Raw genomic sequence first — 17,570 nt, 5'->3', positions numbered from 1 at the left:
CAATTGATCACTGTAGTCAGTGATCAATTGGCAGGGAAGGGGTTAATTTTTTATTAAAATGGGTAAAGGGGGGGTAAAGGGGGGTGGGATTTTAATTTTACAATGTTTTCTTTCCACCAGGGGGCAGGATCACTGAAGATCCATCTCCCTGCACTTCACACAGAACCAGGAAGTGCAGGGAGGCGGAGGTGAGTATAGAGAGCACATGTGCCCGCTCTGGCATGCTGTCAGAGCGGGCACATGTACTCTGACAGCCCGATCCGGTGCTCCCGGTTTGCCTCTAATGCAGAGGCAGACCGGAGCACCATTAACCCCGCGATCACCGCGATTGCGGCGATCTGGGGTTAATTTTAACGGGTGACGGACGAGGTCCGTCACTCGTCATTAACGCATTCCCCTGAGTGACGGACCTCGTCCGTCACTCGTCGTTAAGGGGTTAAAATTGGAAATAGACAAGTTTTGTTTCCAAATATTACACCAGTATTAGGGAATAGAGTAGATCACAGGTGTCCATTCTTTTGGTTTCCCTGGCCGCATTGAGTGCAGAGGAATTCTTGGGCCATAAATCCAATATATAATATAGATCAAGGGTAGGCAATGTTCGACACTCTAAATGTTGTGCACTACATCTCCCTTGATGCTTTGCCAGCATTATGACTGTAAGAGCATTATGGGAGATGTAGTCCACAACATCTGGAGTGCCGATGGTTGCGTACCCCTGATATAGATAATGTAGATAAGTAATATATATTTAAAAGTCATTTTCTTAATTTTGATATGGCAATTGTTTAGTAGATCACTCCCTTATTTGTTATCCAATTGTGGGATTTGGCATATTTAAGGATATCAAATTAGGGAGCTATCTACTAAACACATACACATGTATATACGTATGCACACGTAACCACAGATACACACACACACACACACACAAAGACCTATACACACAATCACAAATACACACACACACATACACACAATCACAGACCTACACACATATACAATCTAATACCTGTACACAGTCACATACATACACACATAATCACAAGTGTACACACACACAGACATACACACACAATCACAAACCCACACAGACATACATACACAAACAATCAATAACAGACCCCCCATACATTGTTTTACAGACCTATACACATAATCACAGATATACCCACACACACTCACATACATACATACAGGGCCAGACTGGGAAAAAAAAATTGGCCTGGGTATTTTTTAATCACAACGGCCCATTGAAAAGGAGGTAGGGCTAGATAGGGTGTGTTTTGTCATCCCCAATGACAAGCACGTCCCATCTCAAAGTGAGCATGTTGGTTCAATGCTCTTCCAGGGCAGACCATGCGCAGAGCTCTGCTGAAGAGCTGTAGCATTAGTATTATTCTACACACCACAAGCAAATTTAATAAGATGCTTGCGTTGTGTTTGCTTAAACTTGTCTCTGGTGTCTCCATAAATGGGATACCAAGAGACAAAAAATGCCAGGAAAGAGTACTGTGCATGTGTTTGGAGCCAGCTTGTGGGATTGCATGTGAAGAGTGAGCTGGTTGTGGTGTGGTTTTGTATTAATAGGTTGGTTTCTGTCATGTTGTGTTTGTGATGTAATGTATGTGTGTCTAGGTGCTGTAGAGAGTATGTGTATAGGGTCATAGTGTGTATAGGGGATGTAGCGAGTGTGCGTGTTTATAGGTGATGTAATGTGTGTAGGGGTTGTAGAGAGTGTGTGTTTAGGGACTGTAGGGTGTGTTTGCTTACAAGGAATCTAGTGTGTGCATACGAGATCCAGAGTGTGTATGTCAAAAATGTAGTGTGTGTGTGCAGGTGGTGCAGTGTGTGTGTGTGTGTAGGGGATCTAGTGTGTGTTTGAAGGACCCAAAGTGTGAATAGGAAATCTAGTGAGCATGTGTGTGTATATAAGATTCAGAGTGTATATAGGGATCTAGTGTGTGTATATGTGTAGATGATCCAGAGTTGGGTAAGGGATCTAGTGTGTGTCTGGAATGTAATGTGTTTAGGGGTGCAGTATGTGTGTGAGGGGTTCTGTAGTATATATACAGATATTCTTGGAAGTAATGTGTGTGTGTGTGTGTGCATGTGGTGCAGTGTGTTTTGGGGCTGATGTAATGTAATGTGGGGCTGATGGAATTTACTGACAGACACACAGGGTAAGGAATTGCAATACCGGTCCTTAGAGTGGCCGGGCTATGCAAATAGAGAGTGGTCAGAGTACAAGCCATAGTGAGAGAAGTACAGAGATACAGAAAAATCGATGGAACAAGCCGAGGTCAAGGATCAGAGAAAACAAAAACAGAATAAACAATGAGACAGAGCCAAAATTTGGTAACCAACAAACAGACAGAGCAAAACGCACTATTGGGCTATCAAAAGACCACAAAGGGCAACAAAGGCTGACATCTGCAAGCTAAAATAGGCATGATTCATTTCTGATTGGTTAATTTCCTTTTGGAATTAACCACAACACGTGGAATGTATTTAACCCTTCCACTTTGATCCCTGAGGTCATCATTATGCGCTGTGTCTGGTGGCTGGCTTGGGCTGCAAGCGTGCAGCGTCTGACAAAATGTCGGCAGGATCCATGGCACTGGAAGCCGACACAAGTGGTGAACGGGTAGGGGGCCTGACAGGGAGATCCTGTGACCTCCCCTACTCGCCTCGGCCCATGGCCATCCCAGCCAACCGGACATTTCCCAGGTGTGCCTGGTGGCCAGTCTGGGCCTGCATACATACATCTGTCCCTCGTGACCAGTGGTTGCTGGTGGGCTGAGATCTCTGTGCTCCTTCTCCACAGGTTGCTCACGTGCCAAGCAGTGGTGCCGGGATAACATCATATCCCGGCAGATGGTTCACTACCGAGTGGTGAGGGAGCTGTGCAAGAGGAGCACAGAAAATGTAATGGGCTCCATATCTCCCTCTCTGCCAAGCAAGGTCCTGGGCCGCATGTGGCCTGTGGGCCGTGGTTTGGACATCCATGGAGTAGATGATCATTTATCAATCTGAAGTCCAAATGAGAGGTTAAGGTTTAACCACATTTACAGGAAACAACTGAAGAAGCCAAAGCTGTTGTGAATGGTGCTGATTTACCAGGATCCTATCTTGGTCAAATAAAGAAAGGAAAGACACAGAAGCAAACCCAGATCTAAATTATTAAAACATAAAATTTAGCTACTGATGAAAGAAATTAAGAGGATATTGTAACGGACCGTTTCAGCAGACAAGGGGTTAAAATCTGGTTAGGCGATATTCCCCTTTCAGATATAAAGGCAGCTACTGTAGAACACCAAACTCCTGAATTGAATACAAGTGAATGCACCAAATTCCCGAACTGCATACAAGGGAATAAGGTAGCACTCCAAACTCCCGAACTGGAACCTCACGAATAGCTGCTAGCAGATGAACAGGAAAAGCTCCCAAGCGGCTTACACTCCTGGTAATCAGTCTCTAACAGCATACAGTGAATCCCCCCCAAGAACGAGACAGAGCTCCGTATTGTGGGTCAAGCAGTGGTCTGGTTTATTATGGGCTACCTGCCCAGTATTTATGCAGGTCTCCCACTTGGTGGACACTCCCCTAGGGGACCAAATGGGAGACTGTAACAAAAGACAGACAGGTATCAATTTAGGACATACAGTCACAATATTTTCCCACAATGCATCCTGGCTTCCTCCCTTCTGCCCTGGAGATAATTGAGAAGTAATTCAATTATCTCACAGGACAAAGGCAAATCGCCATTATACACGTGGGGACATTTTATACACTAAACACAGACATGTCACATATCCCCAGATAGCTGGGATCTGAGCGCACAAAACTACTGAATAGCACTCAGATCCTATTCACACAGTTCAATTGCCATGGAGCCAAAGTCTTTAAGTACACGAATGGGCTCCATGGCATAGCTATCTGGGTTAACACATTCACATAAGATAAAATACTGAATGGACATGTGTTCGTTAGATCTGTACGAATAAGAACCAGGCGGCGGACGGCTCAGCGGTGTTCGTGCAAATAAGTGTCCATTTTTAGTTCCATAGTTTAAGCGCCAAACACCGCTGGCTGGACGGGACTTTTAAAATGGCCGCCGCCACGTGTTCGGTAAACGAACAAAGACCAGCCTGCATTCGTCAATTAAGCTGCAGTTAACCGCAGCTTCAGGGCAGTCAATTGGCGGCACACTCCAGCTACCGAACACCCTGGCAGAAAGGCACGAAATAGCCTTTCTGCAGGGAAAAATAAAGCCTTTTAAAGTCTGGTCCATAGTCCAAAGGCAGCAGGCGGGCAACCAGGCTTCTCCAATGCGATGTGGCGAGATTGCTCTCGTCACAGATATAAAAACACTGCACCACACCATGCTCTTTAAATCAAATGGCAGAATGTGCTGCACTGCCCAAGCCTTGAAAACAGCAAATATCTATAATCTGGGATCTGTTAAAGCTCTGAAATACCAGCAATAGAATATAGACTATATTGCAGAACTACAGTTAATAGTATGCCATAACTTTGCTCTAGTGGTTATTAGACTTGTGCATGTAAAAATAAATTGTCTGAACCACTTACTCTGAAAACGAAAAAAAATAAAAATTCTGATCAGTATAATTTCTGCAATATAACAGATCAGCCCTGCCTTATTTTGTTACTGAAAAAAAGATTAGGAAAACCGAATCAGATGAACTAAAATGGTGCAAAAATTGCCACACAGTGTACAACAAAATATGTGCATTATAGAACTAGATCATTGACACAAATGTTTCCACCATTTAGTTGACAAATCTGGTGAGAAAAAGGTAGTAACGGAGTTGGAAAGAAGGGGAGCAGTAAAAAAAATATAGATCAATATTTATATATTTATTCAATAGACATATAAACATAGATTTATAGATTCAACATTGATCCTTCAATCCCTTCAATATTTCAAATCAACATTTAGTCAGTCTCATAACCATTAATCATATTTTTTTCCCATCAACCATGTCTTTTTTTTGGGAATTCAGAACCCCAAACAGGTTCGTCCATAATTCGCCTACATTTTGTCTCCAATTTTTGGGAATTTTAACAATTATCCAATCAACTCAAATTCAGACAAATTGCAGTTCATAATGAAAAGAATATGAGTCTAGGGGTTATAGTACCAGGAGTGCACTCCTCCATTGTAAGCAGTTAAACCATTGTTTAATGGTTTTCTAATTCAACTTGCAATTTTCATAAAGGAAGCTGAATTGAACTTAAATTAAATTTTTGACATATGTATGACTTACCAGAGCCTTTACCTGAACGTATGCATGATATCATAACAAAGAGTAAGAAAATAACCAATTTCTAACTTTATGTGGTATAATAACAGAAAGAAAGAATGAAGGGTATATAATGGAGTCAGACTTATGTTAAAGGGATTCTCCAATATCCACGGCTCTGTAAATTCTGATTGGATTGTGATTTAGTAAATAAATTATAAGAATTGCCATTACGGTTGGAATTCGAAAAATGTTCAACAGACATTTTCTATCTGGATAAAATCTGGTGTTTAGTGAATTACAATGTGCTTCTTACTAGAAAATAAAAAGTAAATCACAAATCAGTAAAACAATTCTAAGTCAATTAACCCCTTCAGGACGGAGTCAATAGTACACGTTCTGATCAAAACAAAACGTAAACAAAAACTGGAATTTGCGCTATATGTCTGTTCACCCGTAGTTCCCCTCTTTCATATTAAATGCACCCACACTTATTATATATCATTTTGTTCAGGAGAAACAGGGCTTTCATTTCATATAAAATATTTGTATATGAAACAATTTATTATGAATAAAATTAAAAAAAACTGTGAGAAATTTTAATTTTTTTTTAAAATTTGTAGTTCCGCCTCACATTTTAGCTGTAAATGTCATAATACTGTTAGGTTTTACGGCAACAAAATGCACATATTTGTAATCAGCGATGTCTCACGAGTACAACAGTACCCCCCATTAACAGGTTTTATGGTGTTTTGGAAAGTTACAGGGTCAAATATAGAACGTTCCATTTTCAAATTGAAATTTGCCAGATTAGTAATGTTACCTTTGAGACGGTGTGGTAGCCCAGGAATGAGAATTACCCCCATAATGGCATACCATTTGAAAAAGTAGACAACCTAAGGTATTGAACGTGGGGTATGTTTCGTTTTTTTTAGTAGCCACTTAGTCACAAACACTGGCCAAAGTTAGCGTTCATATTTGTTTTTGTGTGAAAAAAGCAAAAAAACTAATATTTGGCCAGTGTTTGTGACTAAGTGGCTACTAAAAATGACTGGACATACCCCATTTGCAATACCTTGGGTTGTCTACTTTTGCAAATGGTATGCCATCATGGGGGTAATTCTCATTCCTGGGCTACCATATGGTCTCAAAGGCAACATAACTAATCTGGCAAATTTCAATGTCAAAAAAATGAAATGCAAGCCTTATATGTGACTCTCTAACTTTCCAAAACACCATAAAACCTGTACATGTGGGGTACTGTTATTCTCGGGAGATTTCACTAAACACAAATATTATTAAAACATATTACAACAATAATATAGTCCATAAAAGTGCCGTTTGTTTGTAAAAATTGCAAATAACGTCACTTTTACTTAAAATATCATCGTTGTAATACAATTTACCAGTTTTAAACACTAATATTTGAGTTCAGCGAAGTCTCCCGAGTAAAACAGTACCCCCTATGTACAGGTTTTATGGTGTCTTGGAGAGTTACATGGTCTAATATAGTGCTTGCAAATTAAATTCTCTGCACTTTCTCCCTGTGTTGTCAGGCATGTCAATCAAATTTTAATTAATCAAATGACATAATTATGTTAAAAAATTACTTAAATATACACGTAGAATTTTAATATATATGCATTTATAGGTATATAAATTCTACGTGTATACTAATGTAATCTTTTATGTAATTATATGTATTTATCTCTATATATATATTTGCGGTTATTTGTATTTTATATATAGATAGATATATATAGAATGTCATTCTAAGTGTATTCTGTTTCCAATATATATATATATTAATAACAAAATACAGTTAGAATGAAATTACATATGAATATATAATTTATTTTATATTTTGTTTCAATATTTTATTTATTTATTTAATTATTTTATTTATTTATTATTGTAATTGTGCGTATATATATATATATATATATATATAATATATATGTAGATCTATTATATATATAATATATATACATATTATATATATGTAACGTCATTCTAAGTGTATTTTAATATTAATATATATACTAATATTAATATTAAAATACATTACGTATGACGTTACATATATATAATATGTATATATATTATATATATAATATATACATATTATATTTATATATAAAGGCATTTAATTTATTTTATAACATTTTAATATTTTTTTTTTTACACTACCTACCAGCAGGGGGACTGTCTAATATTTTAGACAGTCCCCCTGCTGGCAGATCCATAGCCAGCTATAGGGGGCCATGTGATCGCTTTTTGAGAGCGATCACATGGCCCCCGGGGGCCTCATTTGCCGGAGGGGGGCTGCCTGGGCTCTCAGACAGCCCCCCAGAAGAGGATCGCGGCGGAGGTGAGTACACCTCTGCTCCTGGGGCTGCAAGCCGTTACGGCGTTCTATGCCGCCGCAACGGCTTTAAAGCCCTTTAAAGCCGCGACGGCATAGAACGCCGTAACGGCGTTAAGGGGTTAATCCAAATTTCTGTAAGTTATACTGCCAGTAGCAGCTGGGCAAGATTTGCTTTTCTTTCTTTTCTATTTTTCTTTCTTTTTTTATATGTATATTATCTTTTATTTCACCAGTTGATTATGGGTGTGTCCCCCCCCCCTCCCCCAATCCCCCACCACCACCCCAAAAAAAGTTTTTTTCTTTCCTTCCTCCAAACAGTCTTTCCTCCAAAAAAGAAAATGTAAACATCTGTATACTGTACTGGTAACTTTTTCTCATACTAAATCAGTGACAAAATGCCATTCAATCTCCTATATCCCACTCAAAGGTGTTTCAAGTGCATCTTGCAGTAGCTGCTAGCTAGATATAGCAGAAAGCTGAACCTAGTCACACACTAGAATCAATGTTTCAGACTAGGAACGAGGAACTGTTTTTCCCTTTGTAATAATTAGAATAGTAGAGATAGTAATAATTTTATATCTATCTATCTATCTGTCTGGAAGCAAAATAAAGGTTAAGGTGGGGGGAAAATTGTGATTGAAAACCCCTTCCACCTGATGCTAATACAATGTTAAACAAAAATCTTCATTCCAGTCATATCACAAATAAATATATACTGGTAACCTAGTATCACATTAGGATCAATGACCAAATGCCTGCCAAGCTCTTATTTCCTACTCAATGTTGCTTCAAGTGCTCCTGGCCATAGCTGCTAGCTAGATACAGCAGCAAGCTAAACCTAGTCTCATGTTAAAATCAATGTCCCAGGCTATCTCCCATGCCATCAAAGGCACAGCAAGGGTAAACACACAGAATCATTGCTGGTCTTCCTTTCCCAGTAGCTGAAGATAGAATTTCTAGATGAATCTTGTTAGGAAAAATAATTGTTTTCCCCCTCTATTGGACACTTCACTTGATCTCTACTTCTTTCCATCCCCTTTTTTTTGGTGGGAGGAGAGGCACTCTAAATCAAGAAGGAAACTGAATGTGTTCAGGGTTGCATGAGTTGGTACCACCAAAATTCTGCTACTTGCCTGTTCCAAAAATCATACATTTCTGATGATAACCTAACCAGCCTGAATTTGTCAGTTCCACAAAATTGCAGTTTGGTCCAAAACAAATCTTATTATTATTATCTTGTATTCTCCTAAAATAATCCAACTTTTGTTTTGTATATCCTAGGTTTCCTCCCCTCAGTGTTTAGAAAACCTTGGAGAATCTGCTTTGAGGAAACAATATCAGTGTTATTCACTAAAGTGAGAATTTAAAGTAAATTTCAAATGTAATGTTAAAATAGCTAAAGTGTAAAACAGTTTAAAGTCAACTGTATTTTCAGTTCAGCTACTCTGACTTTAAATTTGAAATTCACTTTGAATTCACTTTGAATTATCACTTTAGTAAATAACCCTGTTTATATTTAATGAACATAGTTTTAAATTGTGGAAAAGATCTAGCAAATTGAATTTGAGATGTTTAATTAAGCCAGTTCACAGACAAATGGACTTGATGAGTGGCAGGTCAGTGTGGAGCAATCCACGAGGAACAATAGTAATTAGAATGAACCAGTAGACAGCCTATTAATATTCTTTCAAGGTCAAGCCACAGTACTAATTTGGAAAAGCACTAAAACCCATTATTAAACTATCAGTCAAGCCGTGTGCTGACAAAGAATCGATAGGCAAACCTTCCATAGTATAAACAAATAATATTAAGGTGTAATAGTCCTGCTTCTCACCACAGAGTCCATTTAGCCCCTACAATGTTTTCTTGCCTTCTATTATTTATCAGAAGCACAGGACATAAAACAATGCCTTTGTGTCCTGAATTCAAAATCTAACATGATGAAACAAAACTGCAGAAAGAATCATTAGTCTCTTACCGATTGTTAGTAACAGTAACACTTGCTTACTGACCTGTCAGTGTAAAAGAGGTTATCTATCAAGATTTTACCAATAATGTAACAGATGCTAGTTGAGTTGAATAATAGTTCTTTAACTTTTTCAATGTTTTTTTTTTTTCATGATGAGATTACAAAGATTTCAAATGCAACCCAATATGATATTTAGCCAACAAAGGAACCGTTTGATCCCCTAAAGCACTTCATTATATGTCCCTGCAGGCTTCACATACATATTTCTTATATTCTTGAATATTCTATTTTTGCAAAACAAAAAACATCCCATCTTTAAAAAAAATATATCTATGCAATCTAATAAGACAAACTCTTTATGTAGAGAATTCCACATCTTTATTGTTTCCACATTAAAGAACCATTTTTCCTGCTGTAAATTAGACAAATTGTCTTTCTTCCAGTCTCAATGGGGGACCTCTTTTATATTGCATATTCCTGCTAATGAACAGGTTATTACATAACAGTTTGTACTGACTCTGTATTTATTTGTATAGTACTATCCAATCCTCTCTTAGGTGCCTTTTTTGTAAAGAAAACAAATGCAGTTTTTCTAGCCTTTCTTCATAACTAATATTTTCCATTCCTCTTATTATAAATATAATATAAAAAAAGAAATTGCTTTCCTCTGGGAAGAAATATGACGCTGTATGTCCTCATGCAGAGCGTGAGGACGTCCAGCGTTGGATAGCGGACCAAAGTTTCAATTCAGGAAGCCCTCTAATGGCAGTCTGGTAGACAGCTACTGGAGGCAGACTTAGAGCTGTAATGTAAACATTGCAGTTTCTCTGAAACTGCAATGTTTAATATTGCAGCACTAAGGGTAATAGGGACACTGCATCTAGTCCACTTTAATTAGCTGGAGTTGAATCGGTGCCTATGGCGTCCCTTTAAAGAATAGAAAGATTTAGTCACTCTATTACAAGGAATGAATGTATTAGAGTGATTGTAGATATACTAGTAGATATGTTCTCTGCAATACATGCAAAACAAAAATATTTAGATGGTGAAATCCATCCACTGCTATAGCACCGTAAAAAAGTTAAACAGTTCACTCACATTTACTAAAATATCACTGTTCTATAAAATAGGAATATAAAAAGGTGTCTAACAGGACCTAAAATATTTAGAAAAGTCCAATGCATACATGTCTCAAAAGGAAAATCGTGTCCTTTATTTATGCAAAGAATGAATATATATATATATATATATATATATATATATATATATATATATATATATATATATATATATATATATAGTAAAACAAAAAATTCCTGCACTCCAACTTATTAAGTTATAGCCTGGTGCACAGTGAAAAAACATATAAAATAGGAAAAAATACCGGCACTCTAGGTCTTCCAAACGGAGATATTTATTTTCAGATCATCCAAGGTCAACGTTTCAGCCCTGGTTCAGGGCTTTCATCAGGACACATTTCCCTCTATATACCGTGTAAACATGGCTCCCTCTATATATACAGAATAACATGGCTCCCTCTATATACAGAGTAACATGGCTTCCCTCTATATACCGTGTAAACATGGCTCCCTCTATATACAGTGTAAACATGGCTTCTCTCTATATACAGAGTAACATGGCTTCCCTCTATATACCGTGTAAACATGGCTCCCTCTATATACAGAATAACATGACTCCCTCTATATACAGAGTAACATGGCTCTCTCTATATACAGTGTAACATGGCTCCCCTCTATATACAGAGTAACATGGCTCCCTCTATATACAGTGTAACATGGCTCCCCTCTATATACAGAGTAACGTGGCTCCCCTCTATATACAGTGTAAACATGGCTCCGCTCTATATACAGAGTAACATGGCTCCCTCTATATACAGTGTAAACATGGCTCCTCTCTATATACAGAGTAACATGGCTCCCCTCTATATACAGAGTAAACATGGCTCTTCTCTATATACAGAGTAACATGGCTCCCTCTATATACAGTGTAAACATGGCTCCTCTCTATATACAGAGTAACATGGCTCCCTCTATATACAGAATAACATGGCTTCCCTCTATATACCGTGTAAACATGGCTCCCTCTATATATACAGAATAACATGGCTCCCTGTATATACAGAGTAACATGGCTTCCCTCTATATACCGTGTAAACATGGCTCTCTCTATATACAGTGTAAACATGGCTCCTCTCTATATACAGAGTAACATGGCTTCCCTCTATATACCGTGTAAACATGGCTCCCTCTATATACAGAATAACATGGCTCCCTCTATATACAGAGTAACATGGCTCTCTCTATATACAGTGTAACATGGCTCCCCTCTATATACAGAGTAACATGGCTCCCTCTATAAACAGTGTAACATGGCTCCCCTCTATATACAGAATAACATGGCTCCCCTCTATATACAGTGTAAACATGGCTCCTCTCTATATACAGAGTAACATGGCTCCCTCTATATACAGTGTAAACATGGCTCCTCTCTATATACAGAGTAACATGGCTCCCCTCTATATACAGAGTAAACATGGCTCTTCTCTATATACAGAGTAACATGGCTCCCCTCTATATACAGTGTAAACATGGCTCCTCTCTATATACAGAGTAACATGGCTCCCTCTATATACAGTGTAAACATGGCTCCTCTCTATATACAGAGTAACATGGCTCCCTCTATATACAGAATAACATGGCTTCCCTCTATATACCGTGTAAACATGGCTCCCTCTATATATACAGAATAACATGGCTCCCTCTATATACAGAGTAACATGGCTTCCCTCTATATACCGTGTAAACATGGCTCCCTCTATATATACAGTGTAACATGGCTCCCCTCTATATACAGAGTAACATGGCTCCCCTCTATATACAGAGTAACATGGCTCCCTCTATATACAGTGTAACATGGCTCCCCTCTATATACAGAGTAACATGGCTCCCCTCTATATACAGTGTAAACATGGCTCCTCTCTATATACAGAGTAACATGGCTCCCTCTATATACAGTGTAAACATGGCTCCTCTCTATATACAGAGTAACATGGCTCCCCTCTATATACAGAGTAAACATGGCTCTTCTCTATATACAGAGTAACATGTCTCCCTCTATATACAGTGTAAACATGGCTCCTCTCTATATACAGAATAACATGGCTCCCTCTATATACAGAGTAACATGGCTTCCCTCTATATACCGTGTAAACATGGCTCCCTCTATATACAGAATAACATGGCTCCCTCTATATACAGAGTAACATGGCTCCCTCTATATACAGTGTAACATGGCTCCTCTCTATATACAGAGTAACATGGCTCCCTCTATATACAGTGTAAACATGGCTCCTCTCTATATACAGAGTAACATGGCTTCCCTCTATATACCGTGTAAACATGGCTCCCTCTATATACAGAGTAACATGGCTCCCCTCTATACAGGGGCGTACCTGGAGCATTTGGCACCCGGGGCGGATGCTTTATTTGGCACCCCCTCCCCAACTTTGAAATGTAAAAAAACAACTGCAATTATTTTTAAATGTATGTGTATGCAGTGTGTGTGTAGTGTGTACAGTGTGTGTATATTGTGTGTATAGTGTGTGTGTGTACAGTGTGTGTATAGTGTGTGCAGTGTGTGTATAGTGTATGCAGTGTGTGCAGTGTGCATGCAGTGTGTGTAGAGTGTGCATAGTGTATGCAGTGTGTGCAGTGTGTGTATAGAGTGTGCAGTGTGTGCATAGTGTATGCAGTGTGTGTATAGTGTGTATGCAGTATGTGTATAGTGTGTATAGTGTGTGCAGTGTGTGTATAGTTAGTGCAGTGTGTATAGTGTATGCAGTGTGTGCAATGTGCATGCAGTGTGTGTAGAGTGTGCATAGTGTATGCAGTGTGTGCAGTGTGTGTATAGTGTATGCAGTGTGTGTAGAGTGTGCATAGGGTATGCAGTGTGTGCAGTGTGTGCATAGTGTGTGCAGTGTGTGTATAGAGTGTGCAGTGTGTGTATAGAGTGTGCAGTGTGTGTATAGTGTATGCAGTGTGTGTGTATGGTGTGTATGCAGTGTGTGTAGTGTGTGTATAGAGTGTGCAGTGTGTGTATATTGTGTGCAGTGTGTATGCAGTGTGTGTGTGTGTGTGTAGTGTGTGCATAGTGTATGCATAGTGTGTACAGTGTGTGTGTGTATTGTGTGTATAGTATGTGTATAGTGTGTGTATAGTATGTGTGTAGTGTGTGCATAGTGTGTATAGTGTGTATGCAGTGTGTGTATAGTGTGTATGCAGTGTGTGTATAGTGTATGCAGTGTGTGCAGTGTGTATGCAGTGTGTGTAGTGTGTGTGCAGTGTGTGCATAGTGTATGCAGTGTGTGCATAGTGTGTGCATTGTGTGCATAGTGTGTGCAGTGTGTGTATAGTGTATGCAGTGTGTGTATAGTGTGTGTATAGTGTGTATATTGTGTGCAGTGTGTATGCAGTGTGTGTGTATAGTGTATGCAGTGTGTGCATAGTGTGTATAGTGTGTACAGTGTGTGTGTATAGTGTGTGTAGTGTGTGTATAGTGTGTGCAGTTTGTGTATAGTGTGTATGCTGTGTGTGTATAGTGTGTATGCAGTGTGTGTATAGTGTATGCAGTGTGTGTATAGTGTATGCAGTGTGTGTATAGTGTATGCAGTGTGTGCAGTGTGTATGCCGTGTGTGTAGAGTGTGTATAGTGTATGCAGTGTGTGTATAGTGTGTGCAGTGTGTGTATAGTGTGTGCAGTGTGTATGCAGTGTGTGCATAGTGTATGCAGTGTGTGCATAGTGTGCACAGTGTGTGTGTGTATAGTGTGTAGTGTGTGTATAGTGTGTATAGTGTGTATGCAGCGTGTGTGTAGGGTGTATGCAGTGTGTGTATAGTGTGTGCATAGTTAGTGCAGTGTGTGTATAGTGTGCAGTGTATGCAGTGTGTGCAGAGTGTGTATAGTGTATGCAGTGTGTGTGGATTGTGTGCATAGTGTGTACAGTGTGTGTAGAGTGTACGCAGTGTCTGTAGAGTGTGTATAGTGTGTGTAGAGTGTGTATAGTGTGTGTAGAGCTGCGGGTGGGGGCCCTAAATGAAAATTCCCCCCTCCCCCATCAAAGGTGGCAGACGCGAACATGCTATGTTCGCCAGGAACTATTCGCCAGCGAACCGTTCGAGACATCACTATTGCTACTACGTTTACACGTTATGCATTTATTAATTTTATTCCCCTTACAAGTATTTGTAGCTTACTTGATGTTTTACTTTTTTATAAATCTGCTGCATTAATGTAACAAACGGACCTGCATAAGTATTTGTGAAATTTGCATGCAATAATAGCATACATTAGTCATTTAAGTCTTATATTTGTTGATTTCAGACATCCAAATAAATGATGAATCAATTGAACAATCAGTTCAATGGTGCAATTTCTAAAAGCCGAGTTTTCTCTTGGCCATCACTTCTTTCCATTGTTGAAGTGTATTGCTAGTATCCAATAATGAAACTTAAGTGCATTGCAATAAGCAATAAGCCAAAATTAAGTTGTTATTTGATGCGGTGAAGCATAGAAAATAAAAAAGTTTAATTATTCCCTAAGATGATATTAGGAGCTGTTCTGCCTATAGCAACCCTGTACATTTCCTCATATAAAATAAAAGCAACATTGCATTTAACTGAAAAGGAAAGTAGGCTATTAAGGGCTAGTGATGTAGTTTAACCCCTTAAGGACCAAACTTCTGGAAAAAAAGGGAATCATGACATGTCACACATGTCATGTGTCCTTAAGGGGTTAAGTAAACTGAAATATTAGACAGACTTGATGCATAATACATGACTAATTATTTGTTAAAAGTTTATACAACTTGCCACAAACTGTTTCTGGGCAATTTGACAAAAAGCAGGGTTCTTCCAACACCTAAAGTTGGATTTTTTACCTTCTACTGAGATAGTGCATTACAAAGTTGTTCACATCTGGATGGCATGACAATGAGCTCTCGGCTAAGCCATTTTAACAGGTCTTAAATAACTTGACAAGTTTTGATAACAGTGAGAGAGTCATCCAAAGAACTCTTGTACAGTAACGACTACAATAGGTTGTAGTGGTTATGATTCTTAGAGTTCCATTCAATAAACAGAATATATTTGTTTATACATTTTTTAAATAGGTGAGCAGCTGCTCATTGTAAATAAAACTAGCGACTGGGCAGATACTGCTTCTTAGTCACTAACAAAGTCCCCATCCAATGGGGATGGGGTCTGTAAAATGACTGAGGTGGAACTGACACAAGTCCTTTCCATGCCGTCCCCCAGGTGGACATCAGATGGGGCTTCGAATGAAATAAATGAAAAGTGAACAGGTCTAATTGCCCCGCCAGGTAGTTAGGGGTCCCAAAGCCTTCAGCCAACCTAACAATAATTAAAAAATATATATTTTTACCTACCCCCTCACTCTAATATTAGTATTAATATCAGTATATAATATTATATCTTATGCTTGTAAAATACAATGTTATACTTATCAGATGTGTTGTTCTTAAATCTATATTTCTTCAGCCTCATAAAAGGCCAAATAAAAATCCATAATAGCTGACACAACTATTAAAAAAAAAAAAACTATTAGCTTAATGCTTACTGACAATGAGTGAGAGGGTAAATATGGGAGCAGTTGTTTGAATTTCGTTTGCAAAGAAAATATGCTACAAAATTTGGACTAACAAAACCAAAGACAAAAAATGCTTAGGTGCTTCTATAGACAATTACACTACTGAAAATTGGATTTACAGTGCTAAACAATAACTTGGCTCTCACAACTGTAGTACATAATAAGATAAACAAACAAACACCACTGGCTTGACCCTCCCAGGACAACATATTTCAACTAAACAGTGTTCTTCAGTTGACCTGAGGCAAGAGGAAGAAAAAGAGAGGACCTGGAGAAGACTAGAGAAAATTTATAACAAACTTAACGTAATTTTCTTTTCCTGGCTATTTCTCATGGCAGCATCACTTATGGGTAGCTCCTCCCTTAGCAGTCACAGGACAGGAATTAATTAGATTAATTAATTAGACTGATGTGTATAAAGAGTCCCTCCTCATCTTACACCTCAGTCCAATTATAAAGCTGAAAATTAAAAGAATGGGCTGGAACCCTGATGTGGCCATGAGAAATAGCCAGGAAAAGAAAATTACGGTAAGTTTGTTATAAATTTTCTCTATTCCTGGCTAATCATGGCAGCATCACTTATGGGTAATACCCAAGCTCACAGATTATAGGGTGGGGATAATAAACCGAGAAAATACACTGAACAGACTCTTATGCTGCAAAAAAATTTAATATCAACGGGATAAAGAAACCGTAGACAGGACACTCTTCCCAAAGGAGGTGGAATGAGAGTCCACATCCACTTTGTAGTGCTTTATGAACGTCATCAGGGAAGACCAGGTGGCTGCCCTGCAAATATCATCGTATGGAACCTCTGCCCAATTAGCCCATGAAGTCGACAATGCTCTGGTAGAATGAGTTTTTATCTTCAGTGGAGGAGATCGATCTTTAGAGCTATATGCTTTCCTGATCACTAGTGAAATCCAACGTTTCAACGTAGGTAAAGAGGCTGCCTCACCACTCCTGGCTCCTGAAGGTAAAATGAAGAGTTGGTCAGTTTTTCTGTAAGACTCAGAACGCTTAAGGTACACAGACAGGCAGTTCATGACATCCAAACATTGTCACCTAATCTCCTCTTGGGAAGAAGGATTGGGGTAGAAAGATGGAAGGGGAGATGAAACTGAGAGACCACCTTAGGAAGAAACTCATCCCAGATCCTATGGTTGCATGAGGAAGTAGAAGCTTTCCTTGATTGCAAGAGGGTATTGACCACTGCTTCTGAGAGACCTAATCGTTGAAGCCTTACTTTTTCAAGACCCAAACCCCCAATTTGAGATGTTCC

Source organism: Pelobates fuscus, chromosome 9 (genome assembly GCF_036172605.1).
Source record: "Pelobates fuscus isolate aPelFus1 chromosome 9, aPelFus1.pri, whole genome shotgun sequence".
Lineage (NCBI taxonomy): Eukaryota > Metazoa > Chordata > Amphibia > Anura > Pelobatidae > Pelobates > Pelobates fuscus.
The sequence above is the reverse complement of the archived record's forward strand: the minus strand, read 5'-3'. Positions refer to the sequence as shown.